This window comes from Pelobates fuscus, chromosome 3, assembly GCF_036172605.1.
Source record: "Pelobates fuscus isolate aPelFus1 chromosome 3, aPelFus1.pri, whole genome shotgun sequence".
Classification (NCBI taxonomy): domain Eukaryota; kingdom Metazoa; phylum Chordata; class Amphibia; order Anura; family Pelobatidae; genus Pelobates; species Pelobates fuscus.
In genome coordinates this window covers 146575811-146603774 of record NC_086319.1, presented here as the reverse complement: position 1 = coordinate 146603774, position 27964 = coordinate 146575811, and positions in this window count along the sequence as shown.

Sequence of the window (27964 nt, the reverse complement as noted above, 5' to 3'; positions counted from 1 at the left end):
TTCACTGAGAAGATTTCTACAATCATGGAAGAGATCTCTCATCTCTCTCCATCCACTACTAACTTTTCCCCTAATCACACTCCCTCAGCTGTCCTATGCTCATAAGCAACCGCTACAGCAGAGGTTTCTGCTCTGCTCCTCCCACCCCACCACCTGTTCCTGCGAACCTTTTCCCCCGTATCTCATCCTCACTTTGTCTGCTTCTCTTGCTCTGCCTCTCACTAAAATTTTTCAATCTCTCGCTCTCCTCTGGCACATTTCCTCTAATCCTTCTACTGTAACCCCGATTCTGAAAAAGCCCAACCTTGACCCTAATTCCCCATCCAACTACCGCCGTATCTTGCTACTGCCGTTTGTCTCCAAGATCCTTGGCCATAGAAACAATGGACTACCAGCTCAGAAAGCTAAAAGCAACACACTACGCCCAAGGGAACAAGGCTAGCAAACTTTTAGCTAACAGACTGGAAGCAAGACAAGCCTCCCAAAAAATAGCACGCCTCATCTCTCGTAGTGGAGCCAAACTCACATCGCTGAGAGATATTAGTAATGAATTAGCTCGATACAATGCCAAATTATACAACTTGAAAAACAACAGTCACACACATCAGCCCTTAGCAGCTGAAATCAATGCGTAGCTCAATAAGATAAATGTTCCACACCTTACCACTACTCAGCAGGAAGAACTCATATGCCCAATAACAGACCAAGAGGTTGAGATAGCCATCAAAGCACTACCATCAGGCAAATCACCAGGTCCTGACGGGCTATATAAGTTTTACTACAAAAAAAAAATCAGAAAACCTTAACACCTAATTTGGTACGCACATTTACAGAGGCCACCTCCAATTACACCATAAATTGAGACATCTTCCGAGCTCACATCGTTATTCTACCAAAGCCGGGCAAACCTCCCACATAGCCACAACATTTTAGACCTATCTCACTCTTGAATACGGACACAAAGCTATACACAAAGCTTTACTTATGCCACTAGAATCAGCAAAATATTCCCACATATGATGCATACCGACCAAGTGGGCTTCATTATGGGGAGACAGCTGGCCAGGGGGCCGGGGCTGCCATCAGGGGGTGACAACCATGCATCTGCACCAGGGCCCATCAGGTGGCCCAAGCATTTAGGGCCACCCAATGAGCCCTATATCTTCAGGGGCCTGGTCAGCGCTGTAATAGCGCGAACGGGCACCTTTAAAAAAACTTTTAGCTGCACCACAAGTGCTGCTGGGAGGAAGTGACGGCTGGTCATTTCCTCCCAGCTTACTCTGCGTGGAAAGGAGAAGAAGCAACCTGAAGGCCGTGAGGAGAGGAGAGGTGAGGCAAGGCAGCTGACTTCTATCATCCCCAGCCACCCTCCTGCAACAAAAAGGTAAGGACGAGGAGGGTGGCTGAAAAATGTGTGGGTGTATGTATATACAGTGGGACCTCGGTTTACGAATTTAATGCGTTCTCCGGGACGTTTCGTATTGCGAAAAATTCGTAAACCGAAACACGGTTTCCCATAGGAATGCATTGAAAACCAATTAATGCGTTCCGGAGGTGAGAAAAAAGTCAAAAAAAGTATTTTATCTGTTCAAAACTCTTTATAAAGTGCACTTTAAAGGCATAAATACTGTACAGGGACATGATTAATCAAGCAATAACATTTCAAACATCCAACTTTATGTTTTAAAACATCACACATCAACACACAGTAAAAGGCATGCAAACAACTAAGCTCAGCTCCCTACCTTTCCACTTCTTGAGATGCACCAAAAAGGCTCCAAAACCTGCTGCAAATGGCTCCAAAAGGCCCCAAAACTTGCTGCAAAGTGCTCAAAAAGGCTCCACAATTTGCTGCAAATGGTTCCAAAAGGCTCCACAACTTGCTGCAAATGGCTCCAAAAGGCTCCACAACTTGCTGCAAATGGCTCCAAAAGGCTCCACAACTTGCTGCAAGTGGCTTCAAAAGGCTCCACAACTTGCTGAAAATGGCTCCAAAAGGCTCCACAAGGCTCCACAACTTGCTGCAAATGGCTCCAAAACCTCTCCAACACCTCCACACTACACACTCACGTGCTACCCACACTTCAGTATGCAGGGGGCGGAGCTATAAACTGGGACACTTGTTTCGTATTGCAAAAAAAATACGTAAACCGAGGCATTTTTTTAAATGAATTTTTATACGTAAACCGAATTTTTCGTTTACCGAGGCATTCGTTAACCGAGGTTCCACTGTATGTATGTGAGTATGTATCTGTATGTGTCTGTCTGTATGTATGCCAGCATGTATGTATGTAATGTATGTCAGTATGTGTATGTCAGTATGTGTATGTATGTATATATGTGTCTGTATGTCAGTATGTATGTGTATATGTATCTATGTATGCATGCCAGTATGTGTATGTCAGTATGTGTATGTATGTATATATGTGTCTGTATGTCAGTATGTATGTGTGTATTTATCTATGTATGTATGTATGTATGTGTGTATGTATACATTTCAGTATGTATGTCATTATGCATGTATGTGTGTCTGTTTGTGTGTATGCCTGTATGTATGTAATGTATGTCAGTATGTGTATGTATGTATGCCAGTATGTATGTCTATTTGTCAGTATGTATGTGTGTATCTATGTATGTATGTGTGTATGTATATATGTCAGTATGTGTATGTATGTATGCCAGTATGTTTGTCTGTTTGTCAGTATGTATGTATCTATGTATGTATGTATATATGTCAGTTTGTGTGTCTGTGTGTGTGTGTGTATGCCTGTATGTATGTCAGTATGTATGTGTGTATCTATGTATGTATGTGTTTATGTATATATGTTTATGTATAGTATGTATCTATGTTTGTGTGTCTCTGTGTGTGTATGCCTGTATGTATGTATGTATGTATGTAATGTATGTCAGTATATGTATGTATGTATGCCAGTATGTATGTCTATTTGTCGGTATGTATGTGTGTATCTATGTATGTATGTGTGTATGTATATATGTCAGTATGTGTATATATGTCAGTATGCATGTATTTCTGTGTATGTGTGTATGCATGTATGTATCTATCTATCTATCTGTATGTTAGTATGTGTGTGTATGTATATGTCAGTATGTATGTGTGTGTATGTCAGTATTTGTGTGTGTCTGTATGTATGTCAGTATGTATGTAAATTAGCATGTATGTGTATGTATGCCAGTACGTATGTCATTATGTATGTATGCATGTCAGTATGTATTTATGTGTATGTATGTGTCTGTATGTCATTATGCATGTATGTTTGTTAGTTTGTATGTCTGTTTGTCAGTATGTGTGTGTGTCTGTATGTCAGTATGTATGTCTGTGTGTATATCTCCTTATGCATGTGTTTGTGTCTGTATATGTGTGTGTGTCTGTTTCAGTATTTAAATCAAATTGCACAGCGTGGGTAAATTCCAAAGAACTTTCCCACGTTGTGTAAAATGACACAGAGCACTCTGGTTGGATTTCAAGCTAACCAATCAGAGTGCTATGACAGGTAAATGTAGAGACTTATCTGTCAGAGCACTCTGATTGGTTAGCTTAAACCAACTATTCAGAGTGCTCTGAGCCTAATTGCAGGATGTGGCAAGGCTTTATAAGCCTTCCCCCGCCCTTCGGAGCTCAGTCTGCACGGTGCCCTCCATGGGTGAAGATGGATTACGTCAGCGTGTTTTTTTTCGTCTACGTTTTTTTGGGCTCAGGTTTTTTTTTTTTTTTAAGTGCGACGGGTATTATGTCAAATGGAAAGTTGTATTTCTTTTTTTACAGGTACTTACTTATTGTTCCCCCCTCATTATTTTTAGGGTGGGGGGGTAGGTAAGGATTTATTAATTTTTTTTAGGAGGGGGTTGACTAGGGGTTTGGGGACCCCTAGTCACCTGGGGGGGTAACCTTTTTATTTAGTGCCCCCACCCACCACTCAGGGGTGGGGGCCGGGGGCCAGGGGGAAGACAATAGGTGTCCTCCCCTTACTTTTCTTTAGGGCCCCCACCCGCCGCTCAGGGTTGGGAGCCGGGGGAGGAGGACAATAGGTCCCCCCCCCGTTTTTTCTGATTAAGGTCCCCCACCTGCCGCTTAGGACAGCATCCAAATGTCCGAATTGCCCGAAATTCGTATGAATTAACATTCAGAACTAAACAAATTGCACATGTTTAAAAGATGAATTGTTCCCAGTGTCTCCCTGTCTCCCAGTGTCTTAGGGTCCATGAGTCTCCCAGTGTCTCATAGTATTCCAGTGCCCCCTGGTCTCCGTGTCCCCTATGTATCACAATGTTTCAGTGCCCCATGTGCCTCAGTGTCCTCTTGTGTCCCCATGTCTCAGTGTCCTCTATGTATCACAGTGTCCCTATGTATCACAATGTCTCAGTGCCCCATGTGTCTCATTGCCCCATGTCTCCCAGTGTCCCCGTTTCTCCCAGTGTCTTGTACACTGGGGGACACTTAGAGACATGGGAACATTGTGAGACTAGGGGACACTGGGAGACATGGGGACACTGAGACACTAGGAACACTGAGACATTAGGGACACTGGCTGGGAAATATGGGGACACTGAGACACTTGGAGACATTGGGAGACATGGGAACACAGACACTAGGGACACAGTGTCTCAGTGTCCCCAGGTCTCTCAGTGTCCCCAAGTCACCCAGTGTCCCCAAGGGGTCTCCCAGTGTCACCATGTCTCTCTGCAGCCTTTCCCCCCACCAGCCAGGCATTCTCAAATACCAGCCAGGTGGCAACCCTAAGAGTAGTGTGTAAAAAAAAAAAAAAGGTTTTTTTTTTTTAAAATCAATGGGCCTATTCCATCAGCCCCGATGTTAATCTTTCCCTGGCTACTAACCAACCTAGTCTGAACCATGACACCGATCATGGTGTATTTTGAAAGGACATGTGCCTCCCTGACAACACCAAAAAAGATATTCTCTTCCACCTATTAAATAAGGTGACAACACACATGTGTGATCCGTATATGGTAGTCTGGCAAACTAACATAGGCAAAGAATTTGACAGAACAAAATGGACTAGAGCCTTTGTGGCACACAAAATCAAAACGAGTTGTGCATCACATCTGTAGTTAGTACGAAAACTACAATACAGGTGGTACATGGCACCAGATCTGCTAGCCAACATGTACCCAAACACGTCTAGCACGTGCTGACGATGCCTAAAAGAGAGGGGAACAATGTATCACACCTGGTGGTCATGTGCTAACATTCATCCCTTTTGGAGCATGGGGGGAAATATAATATCACATTTCAGAGGGCAGACTATATCATTCATGCCAGAAATGTACATATTATTCATGGACTTAGGAAGACTTTCTAAGCCAGACGCAAGCCTCCACTTCCAAATCCTTATAGCAGCAAATCTCCTAATAGCAAGGGCATGGAAATCTACCAATATACCAACACGGTATGCTTAATGGAGAGGAAACACAGGGAAGATGGCACGATCGGTTACCATGCAGACCGACACACTAAGAGTTGCTATGTATACGTCCCAAATACATGTTCCTAACATGTAACTCTAAAATAAAACACGAGAGCAAAAGATGCAGTTGTGTTAATGTGTTACAATTGTTGAGTAAAGTTGTGCTATGGTGCAACCCCGAGGATACCCCTCTTCTATTCCGTACTCTGTTGATCCGTTGATGATTAATTTTGATGTCTAAATAAAAATTGTCAAATTGAAAAATAAATGCAGACTTTAAAATGCTTGTATAACTATTTGACTCCGTGAATATTTCCATGTTAAAAAGGATTTTATTAGGGTTTTTAGTAGTTTATTGTACAACATAAATAACACTGTAAAGAGGAAAGATATCTTTATTGTGACACAAATATGAATAAATTATAAAAAAAAAATGCGTTGGTTGTATTTAATCCCTCTTATTCAATACTTGGGAGAAAAACTTATTTCAATTGTGAGGCTTTTGGACAAAGTCTCTACCAGCTTTGCATATGTGGATCCTCCAGTTTTTATCCATTGTTTAGGCAAAATTCACAAGTTCTGTTGGGTATCGATAATAGTGAAGACCAATTATTTTCATAGATTCTTAGTTTGGTATAGTTTTGGCTACATCATCCAAATACATTTAGGTGTTTGGTTTTAAACCTATGACTGTGTGTTAAGGGACACTGACTTGCTGGAAGCTGCAACAGTTAGATGTCTTGCAGACTGAAATGAGTTTCCCTCTAGAATTGCCCTACCCTTGACTCATTCATCATGCCTTCAATCACAACCCTATTACGAAACATGAAGCCACTCCACACACAGCATTTTGACAAGCAAGCAATAAACAAACAAACAAATAAATAAATAAATATATTGCCCAGTCAGTAAAAAAGTGGCACAGCACATTTTTTAGATACATAAATGAGAAAAGGAAAGCAAAACAAGGATTAGTTAGATTAAAAACAAAAGAAGGAAGGTATGTATAAGAAGATAAAGGTGTAGCTGACTGCCTCAATATTTTTGTTCAGTATTTACGGATGAAAATGAAGGCCTCAGTTAGGAAAGAGGACAAATGAGTAATTTGTTACATGTGAGTTTACAGAGGAAGACGTTCTATTTCAACTGTCAAAAGTAAAGACAAATAAGTAAATGGGACCTGATGGAATACACCCAAAGTTATTAAAAGAGATTAGTGGTGTACTAGCAAAACCATAACAGAGTTATTCAACCATTCATTGTTAACAGGAGTAGTCCCAGAAGATTGGAAGTTAGCGAATGTTACATAGTTACATAGTTACATAGCTGAAAAGAGACTTGCGTCCATCAAGTTCAGCCTTCCTCACATATGTTTTTTGCTGTTGATCCAAAAGAAGGCAAAAAAAAACCCCCAGTTTGAAGCACTTCCAATTTTGCAACAAGCTAGGAAAAAAATTCCTTCTTGACCCCAAAATGGCAGTCAGATTTATCCTTGGATCAAGCAGTTATTACCCTACATTGAAAGATTATATCCTTGAATATTCTGTTTTTGCAAGTATGCATCTAGTAGCTGTATGGACTCTGATAAAACCACTTCTTCAGGCAGAGAATTCCACATCCTGATTGTTCTTACAGTAAAAAAACCTTTCCTTTGCCTTAGACGAAATCTTCTTTCTTCTAGTCTAAACGCATGACCTCGTGTCCTATGTAAAGTCCGGTTTGTGTTGTGCCCATTCATAAGAAAGGTAGCAGGGAGGAGTCGGGCAGCTATAGGCCAGTAAGCCTTACTTCAGTAGTGGGAAAAGTAATGGAAACCATGTTAAAGGATAGGATTGTTGAACATCTAAAATCACATGGATTTCAAGATCAGAGCAACATGGGTTTACTTCAGGGAGATCATGCCAAACTAATCTTATTGATTTTTTTGATTGCGTAACTAAAATAATAGATCAGGGTGGTGCAGTAGACATTACTTACCTAGGTTTTAGTAAGTCTTTTAACACTGTTGCACATAGAAGGCTTATCAATAAACTGCAATCATTAAGTTTGGATTCCAATATTGTTGAATGGGTAAGGCAATGACTGAGTGACAGGCAACAGAGGGTTGTAGTTAATGGAGTATATTCGAAGCATGGGCTTGTCACCAGTGGGGTACCTCAGGGATCTGTACTTGTATTTGTATTAGTGATATTGCACAAGGTCTTGATGGTAAGGTATGTCTTTTTGCTGATGATACTAAGATACGTAACAGGGTTGATGTTCCAGTAGGGATACGCCAAATGGCAAATGATTTAGCTAAACTAGAAAAATTGTTAGACATTTAATGTGGATAAGTGCTAGATAATGCATCTTGGACGTAAAAACCCAAGGGCAGAGTACAGAATATTTGATAGAGTCCTAACCTCAACAACTGAGGAAAGGGATTTAGGGGTAATTATTTCTGATGACTTAAAGGTAGGCAGACAATGTAACAGAGCAGCAGGAAATGCTAGCAGAATGCTTGGTTGTATAGGGAGAGGTATAAGCAGTAGAAAGAGGGAAGTGCTCATGCCATGGTACAGAACACTTCTGAGACTTTGTTTGGAGTATTGCATGCAGTACTGGAGACCGTATCTCCAGAAGGATATTGATACTTTAGAGAGAGGTCAGATAAAACTTACAAGGAAAGGTTAAAGGAACTTAACATGTACAGCTTGGAGGAAATACGAGACAGGGGGGATATGATAGAAACATTTAAATACATAAAGGGAATCAACACAGTAAAGGAGGAGACTATATTTAAAAGAAGAAAAACTACCACAACAAGAGGACATAGTCTTAAATTAGAGAAGCAAAGGTTTACAAATAATATCAGGAAGTATTACTTTACTGATAGGGTAGTGCATGGAATAGCCTTCCAGCTGAAGTGGTAGAGGTTAACACAGTAAAGGAGTTTAAGCATGCATGGGATAGGCATAAGGCTATCCTAACTATAAGATAAGGCCAGGGACTAATGAAAGTATTTAGAAAATTGGGCAGGCTAGATGGGCCGAATGGTTCTAATCTGCCGTCACATTCTATGTTTCTATTTTTCTATGTTTCTATATTTTTGTCACCTTAGATATTTTTTCCAGAAAGTGCTGTGCCTTCCACATTCATTTATTTTTTTGGCAAACTCGAAATGTGATTTGATAAACTCTTTCTTTTTTTACATCAATGGCTTTCTTCTTATCATGCATGAATGAAACTTAGCTTTGTGGAAGGTTAGGTTGGTTATTCTGTGGAATGTTTATCCCATCTCAGCTGCAGACCACTCCAAATCATGAAGAGCAGCTACTAGCTACATGTTTGTTTCTCTGACTAATGTCTCTCTTACGTTGTAGTGGGGATTTGGTGAACTGTCTTGTCGAGTCAGAGTCAAATTCTACTTTATTCTTTCCATGTTTTAATAATGGATTTAACAATGCTGAGTGAGGAGTGATGCTTCTTTTAGGAAACAACTCTGATTGGAGCTTATTCAGAATGTTCTGATGTATTTCCTCTCTAACAATTCTTCTCCAGAATTTATTCTGTTCTATGTATTCTCTAACTTTCTCAAACTTTGGAGCCTCCTAGAATGACGTGCATGAATTCTGAGATCAATTGACACCTCAGATACACACAGTTGGACTCCCCTTGATGAAGAAAGCTGCTTCTTATGGGAGTAACTGCATTGGGTACATATCTTAGTATAAATAGCATTTAGCATTAGCAGTATTAGTAACCTTTTGTGTGGGTTTACTCTATTTAAGGATATAACATTCATACTTATCAGCTTCAATGGGTTGAAATATGGTGTTTTGTAGAATCAGCCCTTTGGCTGTTTGGTCATAGCTGGAGTCTTGAATACATTTTTATCAGTATAGGAAGACCGAGGTGACAGTTTTCAATATGCAGAATTAAAGGGATATTGCTATTAATCAGCTGTTCATGCTGAGTATTTTGAAATGTAAGCCAAAGACAGTTGTACTGTGTTGCTGCAGATATGTGTTAGAATTGGGAATAGTAATTTGAAGGATATTGATAATTTTTACAGATGCTCCATCTTTCAAAGTGACAGTTACCTCTTCCATAAATTAAAATCAGTATTTCAAAAAATGTTGGACTCAAATATGGGTGTGGTTTGTCATTTAGTATAATACTGCAGGCAAACCTTTAAAAGGCTGATGTGGAGTTACTTAGTCATTCAAAAGGGAAACTGGAGAGACAGAGAGGAGCTTCCACTGATCTGATGGTGAGGTAAGGGAGATAAGGGAGTTGTTCTATCTCAGTAAGATTAACTGTGAGTTTAAAATAGGTAGTTTATATTATAAAGATTAAGCGGTGGATTAGTATAGGAGTGTTTAGTTTTTGTATGTGCACTACAGCACTGAATAAATTGGACATTTTGAGTAAAATATTATTCATATTCAATAAATTCAATTTAAAAAAGGCAAACCAAACAAAAACTGCAATATAAAAAACAAATAAATAAATAAAACTACAGCACTAGATTAGCTGAGTGTATTTATTACAGGTGTGTTTTTTTTTTTTTACTTGGTTTTAGTAATAAGTCTAGAAAAACAACCATTTACTCTTGTTTATTCCTGGAGTTATTTAGGGAATACTTATGCACAAATGGTTGTAGCGATTAAAAATTAACACATAGGTGTTTCATTTTATTAGATTTTTTTGTAAAAAAATCAGAAATCACATGATGCCCATCTTGGACCAACACTGAAATAAATATTATATAAAAAAAAACAAAAACTAACACTGCTCCTTGGTTTATATTTTTAAGAATGGTTTGGTATAAACCAAACATCTTACAGTGTAGAGGGACCGCCCTCATTAATGATGCATTAAACTTCTGTATTATCATGGTAAATTTCTTCCTACCTGGTCAACATTGATTGGCTGAAAGTGCAGGGGGTGTAACAAACACGGGAACATTGCTATTTCATTACCAGAGATATGTTGTTATTTAAATGTGTTTAATGACCTTTACCAGACATTGCTTATCTCTTATAATATAATTTTGCCCAGTACTTCACATATAAATATTACATTTTTAGTACTTTGTAGCATAGTAACTGTAATGGTAATGTGGTATTTTAACATTCTATTTATTACATTTATATATTCTGTATGGGCATTTTCTTCATAGTACAATGCAATTATACTTGTATATTTATTTTAGAAGATTAATGGACTAGTAAAGTAATATACAGAACAATCCTTACTAAAAATCTTTACTCATGTTGTTAATTTTTATATATTTTATTTTAACTGTGTCTGGTAATGTGCAACTGCAAAACATATTTTTAAGTGCAGCTTTAACACAGGAGTAAAAGTTAATTATAGCATACCAAGGGTCATCTACTGACTTGTGAATTGACTGGAATTCAAAGAAAATGTAAAAGTGAATTTAAAATTTTAGGCCAAGGTAACTGAATCAAAGGATTCTCCAATTCACCTATGTTTTCAATTTGGCTGTCTTGGCCTACCATTTGAAATTCACTTAGAATCCCTGGCAATCCATACTTTAGTTAGTGTCACTAGAACTGATAACAACTCTGGAAATGTGTTGCAATATGAAGACTAAATAGTGATTTCACTATTAATAGTGATATTCATCTTGTAGCTTCAGTTCACTGGATCCTGAATAGATCTCTGTGCACTGTTGATAACAGCAATAACGATTTTTGGTGAGAACATCGTCATTAAGGATTATGGAATAAATTTCCATTGCATCTGTAGATATAGAGAATGCATAACAGTTAACACATATTGTGGGGAAATGATGCCATCTTGGGGTTTTGGAGACATTATAATAAACAATGAGACCAAACGTCAAGTGATTTATAAATGTATAAAAAGATAGCATTTATTCCCCTATAATGAGTACTTTGCCATTACATTCTTTAATATTAGTTGATATTTTTTATGCAAGGGTAGTCATTAGTGTAAATGTTGGCGTGATATAGAAGTTTAACTCCTAAGTGACCAGACCGTTTTTCCATTTTCTTACTGTTAAGGACCAGGGCTGTCTTTAGATTTCTGAGGTGTTTGTGTTTAGCTTTAAATTTCCTCTTACTCATTTACTGTACCCACACATATTATATACTGTTTTTCTCGCCATTAAATGGTCTTCCTAAATATACCATTATTTCCATCATATCATATAATTTACTATAAACAAAATTATAAAATATGATGAAAAAATGGAAAGAAACACACTTTTTCTGTTACGCATCCAACAATTGCCAAAAAACACCCACACTAAATCGTTTCTAAATTTTGTCCTGAGTTTAGAAATACCCAATATTAACATATTTTAGCTTTTTTTTTTTTTGCAAGTTATAGGGCTATAAGTACAAGAAGGACATTGCTGTTTCCAAAAATATTTTGTTTAAATGTCTCAATAGTGACATTGTAACACTGTTATCTGTCATAAATCTCTGAATCACACATGTACATATTTTTTTAAAGTAGACAACCCAGGGTAATCAATATGGGGTATGTTCAGTCTTTTTTAGTAGTCACTTAGTCACAAACACTGGCCAAAGTTAGCATTTGTATTTGTTTGTGTCGTAAAAATGCAAAAAAACTATTATGAACGCTAACTTTGGCCAGTGTTTGTGACTTAGTGGCTACTAAAAAATTACTGAACATACCCCATTTGCAATTCCTTGGGTTGTCTTCTTTTGCAAATGGTATGCCATCATGGGGGTAATTCTCATTCCTGGGCTACCACACGCTTTCAAAGGCAACATAACCAATCTGTCAAATTTCAATGTGAAAAAATGGAAAATCAAGCCTTATATTTAACCCTGTAACTTTAAAAACACTGTAAAACCTGTACATGAGTGGTACTGTTATACTCAGGAGACTTCACTGAACACAAATATTAGTGTTTCAAAACAGTAAAACGTATCACAACAATGATATCATCAGTGAAAGTGCCATTTGTGTGTGAAAAATGCGAAAAAAACTTCACTTTCACTGACAATATAATCACTGTGATATGTTTTACTGTTTTACTGTTTTAAACACTCATATTTGTGTTCAGTGAAGTCTTCCGAGTATAACAATACCCCCATGTAAAGGTGTTTTGGAAAGTTACGATGTTAAATATAGGGCTTGCCAATTACATTTTCTGAACTGTTTTATTAAAACAAATTATATACAAAATTCAAACTCTAACACCTGTTTGGTATCCTCTAAACCCACACCAAATAATAAAACACAAAATACATACAGTAGGTGGAGCGTGTTGGTTCAAGGCAATGTATAAATATGGTTGCACTGTACAAAAGTAACCATATCCTAGTGCAATACTGTAAGTAATGTAAACAACGGAAAGTAAATCTATTTATGAAGGTACTCACAAGTGTAGAGCCAATAGGTATTAGGCTCAACTTGAAGGCGTGTTGGGATATTTACAGGGATCCCATTCCCTGCTCTGTATGCTAGTGATCGTTCCTTTGCCCTCCCGTATGAATCCACCGGATGCCAGGTACAGTCAAAGTATAACTTTATTTGTGCAAAAAGAACAGAGAAATCAAATAAAATCAATAAAAATTAAAAGTCCTTACAATAGGTTCAAAAGGTGTTTCACCTCATTCTGAGGCTTCTTCTGTTGCTGTATGTCAAGTCCCCTGTGTTTCTTTGTTTTTACATGTGTGTCCTTAATTGCTTTCACCCGGCTTCTGCTGACTTCCGTCTCCTTGTGATGACATCAGGAAGTTGCGTTGTGTTGGTGTTGAGATGCACTCTGTCCACTCTGGAGCGCACCGTTACTCTGATTTCTTGTCTTGCGGATTGAAGCTGGAATGCATCCTTGCATCCATAGTCTTTTGGCTGTGTTTATAATTCATCCAATGAGTTCTCCAAATGTCCATAATTTATTTTAAACTGGAGGAAAGTAAAAGGAACAAATGTACATGTATTTGTGTTGCTAGGGTATGACAGATACAATATATCAAGAAATGGAGTCTAATTATGTATATTCCACCCTTAAAGTGCATGAATATGGAGCATATTTCTTAAACACTAAATACCTTAATCACGAATGGAACATAAATAAAAACTTTTAAAAATCTCAGTGTTGATAAATATCACAAGTAGCATATGTTTCGGTGGATGGCTATACCGAAAATATAAAACATATAAATTTCACATAAAACATATAAAAAAGGGGGGGAGGGGATTTCTCACGTAAGTGTTTTTTCTGCAGAGTACCACATGATGGGGAAGAAGGAAAATATAAATTCTAGTACCAAAATGATAAATCACCTATATGTGGTGTAAGTCTCCAGTTGGAAATAGAAAAAAATATATAAATAAATTACATGATTTATAATATATATAAAATTATAAATATATCAATAATGTAAAACATAATTTAAAAATAAATTATCTTTAAAAATATGTTTATAGACTCTAATCCTGTTCTCCATTCAGGGTTCTGCATGACCAATGAAAGTGTTATTGATTATGTTAAAAATTGACAGTTCTCAAAATCTGTATTTAGTCCGTGGGGGATAAGTGTGTTCAGGTTAAAAAAAAAACTTCATCTCTTCTTTACCTAATTTCTTTATATAATCTCCTCCCTTCCAATCTTTATTTACTGATTTCAAGGCGCAAAAGAATAGACCCTCTGGGTTTTGATTCTGTGTTATCTTTATGTTGAGAGACTGAATGCGTGTCTAAGCCCTTTTTAATATTTCGAATATGTTCTGCAATTCTTACTTTTAATGGTCTGATATTTCTGCCTATATATAAAATATTGCAGGGACATTTCAAGATGTATATTATGCCCTTGGAGTGGCACGTCAAATGATCTTTTCTTTTCCAATGGTGTGACTTATATCTGTTAGATGTCTCTTGCTACTTCTTGTTTCTCTACATGGAAGGCAATTTCCACATCCATAAAAACCTAAAAGACTATAAAAAATGCTGCTTGGTTTTTCTGTTTCCAAGCTGCTCTTAACTAAAATATTTTTGAGGTTCTCTGTTCCTCTATAAAAAAATCTTTGGTTCAGGTGGTATCATTATATTTCAAATCGGGTCCTCCTTTATGATCCTTTGTAATCTCTTTCCATTATAATTACAAATTAAGGGTATCTCGTTTTTTTCTAAAGAATTATTTTTATTTTTATATTCCAGGAGTGTTCTCCCTGTTAGAAGTTTCACTTCTTCTAGATTTTTCTTAAGGTCTTAATTCTCATAGCCTTTGTCCAGGAATTGTTTCTGTAGATGTGTTGCTTGCTCTACGTAGTCAAAGTCTTCTGTACATTTCCTCCAAATTCTCATAAATTTCTCCCTTGGTGCATTCGTAAGCCAGGGTTTATGGTGTTAACTCTTTCTGTCTATATAACTATTCGCGTCAACTGGTTTGAAGTAGTTTTTGGTTTTGATGCATGTATCCTGTATGTAAATAGTAAAGGCTAAAAAACTGATATCCAAAAAACGTTTCGTACATGTCAAGTTGATTCCCCAATCATTGGTATTTAGGTGCTGTAAAAAAAGGTCCAATTCTGTTGTGTTGCCTGTCCAGATAAACAAAATATAATCTATGAAATAGCGATAAGACACCAGGTTTGCTCCCCAGCCATGGCCTCCCAATTTCCTCCCAATATGCCATGAACATATTGGCATAGCTTGGGGCAAACTTGGTGCCCATCGACATTCCACATACCTGTAGATAAAACGTATCTTGAAACCAAAAGAAGTTGTTTGTTAAAATCAATAAAACTGATTTGTTCCTCTTTAAAATGAGATCTCTCTAAAAAATGCTTAACCGATTTGATTCCTTTCTCATGTGGAATTATGCTGTACAGTGATCTGACATCGCAGGTAGTGATGTCGCGAACATAACATTTTCCGTTCCACAAATGTTCGCGAACGGGCGAACCTGGCGAACCGCCATAGACTTCAATAGGCAGGTGAATTTTAAAACCCACAGGGACTCTTTATGGCCACAATAGTGATGGAAAAGTTGTTTCAAGAGGATTAACACCTGGACTGTCGCATGCCGGAGGGGGATCCATGGCAAAACTCCCATGGAAAATTACATAGTTGATGCAGAGTCTGGTTTTAATCCATAAAGGGCATAAATCACCTAACATTCCTAAATTGTTTGGAATAACGTGCTTTAAAACATCAGGTATGATGTTGTATCGATCAGGTAGTGTAAAGGTTACATCATGGAACAGCGAGGTGAATACGGAACTTTTAGATTCCCGGAAGTGACGTCACACGCATGGACGCATGCACATGCGCGCTGACGTCACTGATAAGGGACAAATCATTTCAGCCGGAGGTCCTCACACTCCCCCACAGAAACGTCCGTGATTGGGTGGAATGGAGACAGTTTCCTCCAATCCGGACGGTAGGTGGGGAATTTAACCAAGAGGGAAGCAGGAAGAAGTTACCAATTGATAAAGCCGGGAGGAATCGGCGAAACGCGTCTTGGACTGAAACTTGGACTGATACCAGTGTTATGTATGTATTTTATGATTTTAATAATTTGTAAAATAAAAGTTTGACTACTTGAACATACACCTGGTACATCTTCTATCCTGCTAAAGAGGGAAGGAGTCATCCCATTAAAAGGACTCAAAAGCTAACATACTCAGAGCCAGGTCACAGGCTCTGATCCAGGTGAGAGACATTCTTCACCTTTACTTGTATGAATATTATCATAAGGATTTCAACACCAGGGCGAGTTTTCCCTGTTTTCCCTTTGTTTCTTTTGAGGAATATACTGCATTTGGAATAAAGAACACCCATATACCTTACACACCCCAAAGAAAACAGCTGGGGAGTAAGTGATTATTATTGAGCGCTACGCACTGTCACTGTTACACACTGTCTATGTATATAGTGCACCTGTTTGACTGTATTTCAATAGGATTGGAGGGTTCCTATTTTTGTGTGTGAGCTGCTGCATTAAGAGCACTTTTTTGGAAATTGTTTTAAGCGCCTGTTTAGCACAGATCACTTTGTGAATTTGTTTACTAGTGTAAAGGTTACGCCCGCTTCACAGTGACAGACCAAACTCCCCATTTAACGCACCGCAAACAACCGCAAACAGTCCATTTGCACTACCGCAAACTCCCCATTTGCACAAGGTTGGATACCAAGCTAGCCATGTCCCGTTCCTTGTCCTCACTGATGTCATTGAAGGTCTCTTCCTCCACCCAGCCACGTACAACACCAAGGGTCCCCGAAAGGTGACAACAAGCCCCCTGTATTTTTTTTTAAATGTACACTACTGTTACACCAGGCCCTGAAATGCACACGTGTGAAGGAAACTGATATGAGTTGCACAGTGATCATTTATGGAAAAAGAAAATTACTGCCGGATTTATACAAGAAACACACTCGAAAGCAGGAAACTCAAAAATAAAAAGTTTCTATTATCCAACTCTTGTCTCCTCAGATTATAGCTCTAAAAACAGAGGAGTTGCAATTTTAATTTCAAAGAATGTAACTTATAAAGAACTATATAGAGAAGTGGATAAGAATAGCAGATATGTGTTCTTGATCTGTGAATTGCAGGGGGAAATCTACTCACTACTCAATATATATGCTCCAAACAAACAACCCGAAAAATGTATTAATAACATATTAACCACGTTTGAAAACAAGGTACAGGGGTCCTTTATAGTTGGAGGAGACCTTAACTGTGTGGTAGATGTATCACTGGATAAAAAGATTCCACAAGAAAGGAAACAACAAAATATCATAAACAAATTAGTTCTGCAAAATGTCATATCTAAATTTAATCTATATGACATGTGGAGAGTAAAACATCCTGATGAAAAGGAGTTCACTTTTTACTCTAAACCTCACTTATCATATTCTAGAATAGATTCTTTTTTGGTTAAATTACAGTTAATTCAACAATGTTACCTAATTAAAATTGAGGATATCACCTGGTCGGACCATTCGGCTGTGATTATGGAAATAGGATAAGATGCTAATGAACCACGATCACAATGTAGGCTGAATGAGAGATTATTTACTGATTCTAAAACTATTGATTATATCTCGGAGAGGATTAAATTATACTATAAAGAAAATACGACACAAGAAATATCAAAGCAAATTTTATGGTGTGCCTTTAAGAGTGTAATAAGGGGTTATATAATTAAATTGGGGTCTGAAAAAAAAAGGAACAAGGCCTATCTTTAAATCAACTATACCTTGAATTCTATAATTTAAATAAAAAAATAAAATCTCCTCTACAAAGGAGTTTGATCAACAAATATCAGAAATATCCAAGAAGATCAACACTACTTTATTGGCAAAAGTGAATTTCGCTCTACAAAAGCTAAATCAGAATTGGTACCATAAAAGCATCAAAGCTGATAAAATGCTTTCCAATAGACTAAAAAATAGAAAAGCTAGATCGAGAGCCGAAAAGATCATAGTAGATGGTCATAGTTATAATGAGCCAAAATCAATAGGTAATGCCTTTAATAAATTTTATGCACAACTCTATAATCTCTCCTCCAGCCCCCAGGAATTAGATATATCTGAATATTTGGATGGGAATAAGTTGCCAACTCTTACAGATGATCAGCAGAAAGAGTTAAACTTACCTTTCTCTGAATCTGAGGTTGGTCTGGTAATTAACAAGCTTAAGCTGAATAAAGCCCCAGGTCCTGACGGGTATACTAATTGTTTTTTTAAGAAATTTAAAAATGAGCTATTTCAACATCTAGTAGATACATTTAACGAGATTAGAGAATCTAATCTAGAGAATCAAAGGTCTCCCTTTGAAATAATTATTACAGGCTAATATCTCACCGATATTAAAATCTGATAAGGACCCAACTAATCTAGTTAATTACCGGCCTATATCTCTTATAAATTCAGATATTAAAATTTATTCCGCTGTCATTGCAAATAGACTAAAATCAATTATTCCATCTTTAATTCATCATGACCAAATATGTTTTGTCCAGAATAGAGATCCAAGTAATAACACTCGAAGATTGACTGCCCTGATTGATTATGTAACAAGGAGCAAGATCCCTATGCTGGCCCTGTCACTAGATGCTGAGAAGGCGTTTGACAGGGAGTTTTATGAACGAGACTCTGGACAAATTTGGATTTGTTGGCTTCATTAAAACTGCAATAATGGCTCTTTATTCTAGTCCAACGGCTAAAACCGTGGGCCCTGGCATCTCCGCAGATTGGTTTACAATTTCTAATGGGACCAGGCAGGGATGCCCCCTGGCCCCGCTTTTATACATTTTGACTCTTGAACCGCTCGCAGTGAGCATAAGAAACAACTATCAAATTAAAGGAGTTATTCTGAATCATTCTGAATTTAAGATCAGCCTATATGCCGATGACATAATATTAACATTGTCTGATCTGGATATATCACTAGGGGCCTTGTTTCGGGAGTTGGAAGACTATGGTAGAGTTTCAAACTATAAATTAAATATTGGTAAATCCCAAATTATGCCCATCAATTTAGATTTTATGACAATTAATAGATTATCAGTTAAATATCCCTTCACTTGGTCATCACAAGGCTTTAAATATCTTGGGATTCATTTCTCTTATAGCATAAAAGAAATGATCAATAAAAACGTGGATAATCTTATAAAAGATACCAGTGATGAATTACACAAAGTGAACAAACACAGGAATATCCTGGTTGGGAAGAATAAATATCTACCTCATTGGTCATACCTGTTCAGAATGATACCTTTATCTATAACAATAATTAAACTTAGGCAGATTCATAAATTATTTCTGAATTACATATGGGATTATAAGAGGTCAAGGATCTCGATTTTACATGTAATGAAAAAGTCCAGTAATGGTGGCCTGGCTATCCCAAATCTTATCAAATATTACGAAGCCTCTAGGCTAGGGCCCAACTACAATAGAAGAGCCTTGGTATAAAATTGAATCATTTCTGTGTAATTCAAAAGATCTCTCCAATATGTTATGGATTGACGTTGGGGCTAGTGCAAAATTCATCTCCAATATAGAAACTTCATACATAAAAGATATCTATGAAATTTGGGTAAAATACAGGAAAAGAAATCACATTTGAAATAAAATTTCTAAGTATAGTCCAATTAAGACAATGGAATTGTCACGACTACTAGTGTGGTCCAGCACGCAGAAACTATGTAAACATAAACATAGACAAGAAAAGGAAAATAAAAGGACAGAGCGTAAACCGGACCTTAGAATGGCCGGACTAATACGCTAGAGACAGAGAATGGTCAAAGGGAAAGCCGAGGTCAAGTAAGCCAGAAAATACACAGAAAATACACAATACCGTTTACACAAGCCAAGTCAGGGAAACCAGAATTCAGAATAACCAGGGAAAAGCCAAGATCAGGATACCAGGAAATCAGATTCACAATGATAAAGCACTCTCAGGAAACCAGGAACAGGAAACCACGACAGGGCAAGGTACTGGAGTGAGCTAGGGATTTAAATATCCCTCTCAAAGGTTTGATTGGTCAGAGGGCGACCTCTGACCCCAAAACGTGCGTGCGCATTGATGTCAGTATAAACCTCGGGGACGGAGCTATGTTTAGGCGCGACCACGCGGTCAGTGCCATTTTGGATCTGGGTCGGAGGATTCGGGGAAGCGGTTGTCGGCTCGCCGGCGAGCTCAGGCCGTCGGCTAGACTGTGCCGGTTGGGCACAGCCGGAAAGCGGTTGTGAAACGACCGGACAAGATGGGGCGCATGAACCCGGTCAGCAGGAACCCAAAAACGTTCCTCGGGGCCATACCCCTTCCAGTCAACAAGATAGGACAAGATACCTCTGGATATTTTGGAGTCCATTATAGAACGAACTTCGTACTCCTCCTGGTCACCCACTACCAAGGGCGGAGGAGGAGTGGACATTCTAGTGCATCGATTGCAAGTAAGAGGCTTGAGTAAAGATACATGAAATGAATTGGCAATCCTCATATGGGCAGGAAGTGCCAAGGAATAGGTCACTGGATTGATACGTCGGATGACTCGAAAAGGACCTATGTACCGAGGGGCAAATTTCATGGAAGGAACCTTAAGTTTGATATGGCGTGTGGATAACCACACCTTGTCACCCGGAAGATAGACAGGACTGGCACCCCGTTTCTTGTCAGCTTGGACTTTCGCACGTATCGAAGCCTTTTGCAGAGCTGAATGAACGGAATCCCAAGTATCATGAATAGATTCTAAACGGGTGTTTAAAGCAGGAATGTCCGTGTCTGAGAATTCAGAAGGGAAAACTGTGGGGTGATAAGCCTGATTTACAAAAAATGGACTATGATTAGAAGATTCATGAGTCACGTTGTTCCTGGTGAACTCAGCCATGGGTAAGAGCTCATACCAGTTAGACTGATTAGCATTGATAAAACAACGTAAATAGGATTCTAAAGACTGATTGGCCCTCTCTGCTGCTCCATTTGTTTGAGGATGATATGCTGATGAAAAGGAGAGTTCGATACCCAATTGTTTACAAAAGGAACGCCAAAACCTAGAAATAAATTGGGTACCTCTGTCAGACACTATGTTTTTGGGCACTTCGTGCAACCGAAAGATCTCTCTCAAGAATATCTGAACGAGATCTTGAGCAGATGGTAATTTTTTAAGAGGAATAAAATGTGTCATCTTTGAGAATCTATTGATGACCATAAGGATTGTATTAAACCCGTTTGAACTGGGTAGATGCACAATAAAATCCATGGCTAAATGGGTCCATGGAGCATTTCGGTATGGGCAGTGGTTGTAACAGTCCAGGAGGGGATCTAGGAGGAACTTTAGAAACGGCACATATTTGACATGCCCCCACATAATCTTTTATATCGTTCCTAAGAGTAGACCACCAAAACCTCCTGGAGATAGCAGAGAGGGTTTTATGGACTCCAGGATGACCTGCTGTGAGATTATCATGGAATAAATCAAGTACCTTTTTTCTTAATGGAGGTGACACATACAGTTTATCCGGAGGTTTTTCCATGGGTGCCTGAGTTTGATCTACTATTATGGCACAGAAGAGTGGAGAAGACACTTCGGAAACTGTGGTGGCAATGAGGCATTCTGGAGGTATGATAGGAAATACCTCCTGTTCAGGAACTTCATATGTCTCAAACTGTCTAGAAAGTGCATCTGACTTTGTGTTCTTGGCCCCAGGCCTATAAGTAATTACGAAGTTGAATCGGGAGAGGAACAGTGACCATCTAGCCTGACGAGAGGACAATCTCTTAGCGTCCCCAACATAAGCCAAATTCTTATGATCGGTAAAGATCAAAAGTGGCTCTTTGGAACCTTCCAAGAGATGCCTCCATTCCTTAAGGGCAAGTACAATGGCCAAAAGTTCGCTATTCCCTATGTCATAGTTCTTCTCTGCAGGTGTGAGTTTGCGAGAGAAAAATCCACAGGGATGTAAAGACGTATCAGGACTTTCTCTCTGAGACAGAATGGCACCAACTCCTGTTTCTGACGCATCCACTTCTAGAATAAATGGCTTGGTTGGATCAGGATGGGTCAGGACAGGTGCTGAGGAAAATAAAGATTTTAACTGTTCAAATGCCTCTCTTGCTTCTTTGGGCCATGATTTGCAATTTGCTCCTTTTTTGGTTAGGTTGGCTATAGGAGAAATTACAGAAGAAAATCCTTTAATAAATTTGCGGTAGTAATTCGCAAAACCTATAAAGCGTTGTGTAGCTTTAAGGCCCTTGGGCAACGGCCACTGTAAGACTGCCTCCAGCTTGCGGGGATCCATCTGGAAACTGGACGGAGATATAACATATCCAAGAAATTGTATCTCCGTTTGGTCAAACTGGCATTTCTCCAGCTTACAGTAGAGACCGTTCTTTAACAGGGTTTTGAGTACTATTCTCACATGTTCGTGATGTGTCTCTAGGTCTGGGGAATATATGAAAATGTCATTTAGGTACACTAAAACGAACATGTGGAGGTACTCTCTTAGGATATCGTTAATAAAATCCTGGAATACCGCTGGAGCGTTGCATAATCCAAACGGCATAACCAGGTATTCGTAATGTCCCATTCTAGTATTAAATGTGGTCATCCACTCGTGACCGTCCTTAATCCTGACTAGGTTGTACGCACTTCTGAGATCGAGCTTAGTGAAGACTCGAGCTCCTTTCAACCTGTCGAATAACTCTGATATAAGGGGAATAGGATAGGCGTTTTTTATCATAATCCTATTCAGGGGCCTAGGTCTCCTTCTTTTTTAGAGACAAAGAAGAACCCAGCCCCGACAGGTGAGGTGGACCTACGGATATGACCCTTTCTGAGAGCATCCTTTATATACTCCTCTAAACAAAGATTTTCTTGGGGGGATAGAGCATACACTCCTCCCTTTGGAGGCATAGTACCTGGTAATAAATGTATGGTACAATCGGGCCTATGTGGTGGCAACCCCTCCGACTGAGCCTTGTTGAACACCTCCTTTAAGTCCAAATACTGCGGTGGTATCTGTGTGGTCAGGGGAGGTGCAATGGGAACATTGATGGTACCAATTGGTTGTGGTATCTGCTTTAAGCAAACACCTCTGCATCTCTCACCCCAACTCACAATCTCTCCTTCAACCCAATCTAAACGTGGATTGTGTTTCTGGAGCCAAAAAAAAACGAGTATTATCGGACATGTAGGTGAAGATATGATTTGAAAAACCATCTCTTCAGAGTGAAGAATACCTACTGAGACAGTGATTGGCAGAGTTTCGTGTGTGATGAGAGGCTGGGTAAGAGGCCTTCCATCAATAGCCTTTACTGCTTTAGGTCTCTCTTTCTGTCTTAAGGGCAGGAGATACTTTGCAGAGAATTCTTTGTCTAGGAAATTCTCCGCTGCCCCAGAGTCAATCATAGCCTCACACTGCACAGTGGTTTTCTTAAAAGACAAGGTAACTCGGACAAGGAAACGGTTCTTAGTCAATTTAGGGGACATATACATCACACCTAAGGTCGGTCCCCATACGTGCCTTAGGTGTGCAAGTTTTCCGGCCGAACTGGACATGAAAATCTTTGATGTCCCTTCTTGCAATACATACATAACCCTTCATTACGTTTGTGTCTCTCTGTCTCAGTTTAGCAATACCCAATTGCATGGGTTCAGGTTTTGGAGGTGGAGCTTGGCTAATCACCACTGGGTTAGAGAAACGAGGGGCTATGGACAAGTTAGGACTTCTATTACGTTGTTTGTTTTTCTCTCCTTCTCTGAGCCTGTTATCGATACCTATCATGTACGCAATAAACTCATTGAGGTTAACCGGAAGGTCTCAAGCTGCGGTCTCGTCCTGTATGCTCTCAGCTAAACCTTCTGAGAAAGCAGCCACCAAACCACTATTGGTCCAGTCAACCTCGGACGCCAGTGTTCTGAACTCTATGGCATAATCGGCTACAGAGCGACTGCCTTGCTTTATCCTCATTAGGGCTTTGGCAGCGTTCTTTTCTCTGCCTTTAGGTTCAAAAGTAGCCTTAAAAGCTGTTAGGAAGACACTGTAATCACAGGCTACGGCGTTTCCACTTTCCCATAAGGGGTTAGCCCAGGTTAAAGCCTTTCCTGTTAATTGGTTCATCAGATAGCCAATTTTTGATCTATCTGTAGGGAATGAACCGGGGGAAGCTTTGAAGTGGTACTCAATTTGGTTTAGAAATGGTTATGGACGGTGGTTTATGTGGCATGGGGGCCACTACAGGTGGCGGAACCACAGGTGGTACAGGAGGTTCCTCTAAATATGCAGTTCTCTGGAGCAAGGTCTGAAATGCCTGAGCAAATTGATCTAACCTGTGGTCCATATCCTCCACCCAATTCTCTCAGGCATTTCTATGTTTGCATAGTTCTGCAGGATCCATGGCCCTGTCGTAATGTCACGACTACTAGTGTGGTCCAGCACGCAGAAACTATGTAAACATATACATAGACAAGAAAAGGAAAATAAAAGGACAGAGCGTAAACTGGACCTTAGAATGGCCGGACTAATACGCTAGAGACAGAGAATGGTCAAAGGGAAAGCCGAGGTCAAGGAAGCCAGAAAATACACAATACCGTTTACACAAGCCAAGTCAGGGAAACCAGAATTCAGAATAACCAGGGAAAAGCCAAGATCAGGATACCAGGAAATCAGATTCACAATGATAAAGCACTCTCAGGAAACCAGGAACAGGAAACCACGACAGGGCAAGGTACTGGAGTGATCTAGGGATTTAAATATCCCTCTGAAAGGTCTGATCGGTCAGAGGGCGACCTCTGACCCCAAAACGTGCGTGCGCGTTGACGTCATGATGTCACGCGCACGTCAGAATAAACTTCGGGGGCGGAGCTATGTTTAGGCGCGACCACGTGGTCAGCGCCATTTTGGATCCGGGCGCGACGGCAGGAGGATGCAGGGAAGCGGTTGTCGGCTTGCTGGCGAGCAGGTAAGCTCATGCCGTCGGCTAGACTGTGCTGGTCGGGCACAGCCGTGCCACGCGGCGGACCGGCAACCGCAACAGGAATATAATATTAATGACCTAAATTTAGGTAATTGGATCAAATTTGGTTCAACTAAAATAGATGATTTATTAGAATTGAATAAAATAAGGTATTTTTCATATCCTCAGTTAAGTCTTGACCTTAATTCAAGAGAGTTAAATATCATAGAGCTTCATTATGAAATTCTTCATTAATGGCATAGGGTACCAAAAATTCTAAATAGAATCAACCCTGATAATTCCAAACTTTGTTGGAGGTGTACTTGTGCTGAAGGTAGCTCTAAACATATCTGGTGGGGATGTAAGCTTTTAAGACCTATATGGAATAAAGCATTTAGAGTTATATCAGATTTAGTGGGAGAAGATTTGGAAGATAACTCAATGGTTGCTCTTTTTCATTTTAATTCAAGAAGATTCTCAACTCAAAATAGATATCTAATAATCCAATTTATGATGGCCATAAAAATAGAAATATCAAGATATTGGATACAGAAAAAGACTCCATCTTGGACCCAAGTGCTAACTCAGCTTAAATACCAACACGAAATGGAAAGGGGAATATCTTTTCAATATGATAGCCACTTAAAATTTGATGAGAAATGGTTACCTTGGCTAGATAATCTGATATAACCATATACCTTGTTGCGTTCTCTGTTATGAATATCCTTATATATAAAGATCACTTTAGTTCTTCCCTACGGTACTGTATTCAGGAAAGTTATGAAGTAACCTAATTATTAAAGTTTAGGCCCGCCTAATCCGCTCAGTCCTTTTAAATTGTGATATTTGTGGTTTTTGTGTGTGATGTTTACTCAACAGTTCATATATCTTTCCATTGTAAATCAAAGTCTATGTCTAACTCTGAACTGTTTTTGTCTGTGATGTTACATATGTAAAATTTGCAAAAAGAATAATAAAAAAAAAAAAAAAAAATTAGTGTCTCAAACCTCCCAATAGAAAGGAGCATATTGTCTCTCAATTCTTTGCAAATTAGGAGCCCTGCATACAATCTTTAGACAACTATATTCTCACATTTGCCAAACGTTTCAGTTCAGTTGTTGGTATTCTGTACAATTGCTCTGTGAATTACAGGGAGAGATGGGACTCTCTTAGTGGAGGTTTGGCCTAGCCACTGTTTCACCTTTTCATTAGATTTTTGTGAGCAGAGGTACTTTATATATTGTTATATGGAACTTACCATATTAAATACAGTCTTAATTACTGTTATTTATTTATCTGTTTAGTTTACATAGAAACATAGAATGTGACAGCAGATAAGAACCATTTGGCCCATCTAGTCTGCCACATTTTCTAAATACTTTACTTAGTCCCTGGCCTTATCTTATAGCTAGGATAGCTTTTGCCTATCCCACGCATGCTTAAACTACTTTACTGTGTTAATCTCTACCACCTTAACTGTAAGGCCATTCCATACATCCACTACCGTGTCAGGAAAGTAATACTTCCTGATATTATTTTCAAACCTTTGCCCCTATGCCCTCTTGTGGTAGTTTTTCTTCTTTTAAATATAGTTTCCTCCTTTACTGTGTTGATTCCCTTAATGTATTTAAATGTTTCTATCATATGCCTCTATCTCGTCTTTCCTCCAAGCTATATATGTTAAAATACTTTAACCTTTCCTTGAAAGTTTTATCCTGTAATCCATAAACCAGTTTAGTAGCCCTTCTCTGAAGTCTCTCCAAAGTATCAATATCCTTATTGAGATACGGTCTCCAGTACTACGTAGAATACTCCAAGCGAGGTCTCACCAGTGTTCTGTTCAATGGAATGAGCACTTCCCTCTTTCTACTGCTAATACCTCTCCCTATACAACCAAGCATTCTGCTAGCATTTCCTGCTGCTCTATTACATTGTCTGCCTTCCTTTAAGTCTTCTGGAATAATTACCCCTAAATCCCTTTCCTCAGATATTGAGGTTAGGACTCTATCAAATATTCTATGTCCAAGATGCATTATCTTGCACTTATCCACATTAAATATCAGTCACCACAGCTCTGGCCATTTTTCTAGTTTACCTAAAACATTTGCCATTTGGCGTATGCCTCCTGGAACATCAACCCTGTTACATATCTTAGCATCATCAGCAAAAAACATACCTTACCATCAAGACCTTCTGCAATATCACTAATACAAATACAAGTACAGATCCCTGAGGTACCCCACTGGTAACAAGACCATGCTATTAATATGATTATTGTCACGATTCGGGAACCTAACACGCTAACAGGTCACAGAAAGAAAAGGGTGCTATACCGGTCCTTAGAATGGCCGGGTTAAGCACACTAAGAATAGTCAGGAGACAAGCCAAGTAAAGGGAGACAGAAAACAGGAGAACGAGAAACAAGCCGAGGTCAAAGGAATGGAGAAGACGGGAAAATCGGAATAACAAGCCAAATAATCGGTAACCAGAGAGAGACGCACGAACAGACTGCAATACAGGTATCACAAGACCACAACAGGGCACTGAGAGACAGGAAAGGTAAGTATATATATCCTAAGGTTAATTCTGATTGGATAACTTCCCATCAGAATTAACAATCACACGTGGGAGATATTTACACCTCCCACTGTGATTATGGTACTGTGTCTTTAACGCCGGGTCGCGTGACCGACCCTGGCGTTCACATAAATGCGCGGGCTCCCAGCGTGCAGCGTTATACATCCAGCATTATACATCCAGCCTCATAGGCTGCTGGATCTCCAGGACTAAATGGTGCAGCGTTATACATCCAGCATTATACATCCAGCCTCATAGGCTGCTGGATCTCCAGGACTAAATGGATGGCCTCAGCAGAGGTTACAGGGATAACCCCCACCAGTGTAAGGGTGGGAGGGGACACACAAATAGACTCCTCTTGAGAAGTGCTCATAGTAGGCTAAAGATTAGTTGCTTCTCCCACCAGACTGGCTGACCATGTCTCAACGGCAAGCGGCTGAAGTACGTTGCAGTCACGAAGCATGTACATGCCCTACATTCAGAGTCCATAGTCCACTGGCACCAGAACACGGCAGAATCCAAAGGT